Here is a 2,258-nt window from a genome sequence, read left to right as displayed (position 1 = left end):
GCAATGGAGACTCCAGACTGTGTCCTGCGGAGGAGGTTGAAACAGGAACGAAGGAAGCGCTCACGGCCCCTGAGTCTTCGTGGAGGACTGTGACTTCCAAAAGGCCACATCCATCACGGAAGGGGAAGATGGTCGCTGAGAATGGTAATTTCTTACGCCAGAGTGGCAAGGAAGCACAACAGAAATGAGCTGACTCATGCAGTCATCAATATCGGCTGTGCATCCGGTAGAATTCCACCAGATCATCGGTCCCAAGTGGAGGATCTGGTTAACGATCGGATTTTTGAACTTGTGTGGAACTCTGTAGAGGGTCCACCCATATGAATGATGAGCTGCGAGTTTAGAGGGGACATCTTTACGCTGCGTTTTGCGTCGGCGGAAAGTATTGATACCGTCAAACAGCTCGTCAGAGGTATTCACGCTCCCAGGGAGGGCGCAAAGCTCGACCTTTTGAGAAAGGTGGATATCCCCCAGCTCACAAAGGCTACGGTCTTCATCACGGGATAGGGAAGTAAATTTGCGACAGAACGCGTGTTTGGATTCTTGGGCAAGCAAAACCAAGGTTTGGTCACAGAGAAGTGGGAGGTCTTCCACAGGGAGGAGTAGGAGGAAGGAACTCTCCTTGTGGTTGGCATTGATCAAGTCTCCGTGAAGAGTTTGGCTAAGACTAAAGGCATGACACACTACGGGAGCAAAAATGTCTTTTTCAAGATTGGGAAGACTAGGATGGGCAGAAATTTTCATTCTGCGACACCAGTGGCAGGTGACTCAACACCGCCCTGTTTGTTGGGCGGCGACCTTATAAAAAGTCGGAAGACTAGACTAGGCAATGAACCTAAAACGATGACATCAGGCAGTGCAGTGACAGGAAAGTCAATGCAGTCTAAAGAACAGGGAACAGACGATGAGACATCACCTACTCCCAAGATGCCCATTTACTGGAGGACCAATGATTGAGGTAATCTAGATAAACCTCCACCGGAGCGAGACTGCAACACACGCTCTGATGGAATAAATCAGCAAGGGCAAGATTCATATTGCCTTAATTCGGGAGCCATGGACGACCCGGAACAAAGTCTCTGGACTACCAGGAACAAAGTCTCTGGACTAAACCATATCAACTACCAATTATTCTATGCTATCACTGGTACTCGGCCGAGGATTATTTGTCTATTGAGTAGAAGATTATTTGATATTTATAATAGGAATTTGAATTATATATTTTCCCTAGAGTAGTTAACGTCGGATGCAATAGTGGTGAGACAGGGAGACGGTGGAGCATACCTGGCATCACTTTATCTGCCTTTCGACTCTCCGACACCGCGACCAACGTCGGAGCTGCAACGGCTGGTGAGGCAAACAAAACAGACAGGAGACGAGGTGCTAATAGGGTGCGATGCGAACTCTCCCCACATTTCGTGGGGTAGCACCAACACTAATAAGCGGGGCCAAGCCATGGCAGAGTTCTTGAATACTAACGACCTAATAACACTTAATATTGGTAACACCGCTACCTTTGTTAATAGAATTAGGGAGGAGGTAGTAGTAGGAAGGTCTCCATGGAACACTCTTTCTCTGACCATCGCTATATTAGGTTTAGAATAGCACGGCCAGCGCCGAATCCGATGAGCTTCCGGAATAAGTTGAAGACCAACTGGACAAAATTCGGAAGGCTACTCAAAAGAAGACTTGGGAAAGATAATTTAGATTGTCCAAGCATAGAAGAGATTGACGAAAAAGTCAACAGGATTACGGCTGCACTGGTGAGACCCTTCGAAGATAGTTGTCCTCTTCGGGAAAGGAAATCAGCCCAAGAAAAACCCTGGATGACCGGGGAGAATTATAATATTGGGAAAGAGGTCCGCAGACTTTTTAACAGAGCACGTCGTAAAAAAGCGGAAGTTTATTGGGATGTGTATTACACACGGCTCAAGGAATACAATAAGACTACCAGAGCGGCAAAACGTGCCTCCTGGAATCTTTCTGCGAACGGGTGGATAGCGTCAATGACGCCGCCAAGATAAAAAAGTTTCTCTCAAAAACCCATGTCCAAACTGAAACTTTAGTAGACGATATGGGAGTGAGAGCAGAGACAACGGAGGACATGTTGAGGCTTTTGATGAAAATCCATTTTCCACAGGACACGACGGGACTCACGGAGACACCGGAATCTTGGAATAATGACGTTGATCGATGGTTTATAATAACGGAATTTATGGTGAAGGAATCCTTGAGGAGCTTCAAACCATTTAAGTCAC

Source organism: Stomoxys calcitrans, chromosome 1, assembly GCF_963082655.1.
Source record: "Stomoxys calcitrans chromosome 1, idStoCalc2.1, whole genome shotgun sequence".
In the NCBI taxonomy this organism is placed as follows: Eukaryota; Metazoa; Arthropoda; class Insecta; order Diptera; family Muscidae; genus Stomoxys; species Stomoxys calcitrans.
This window is presented reverse-complemented; position numbering follows the sequence as displayed.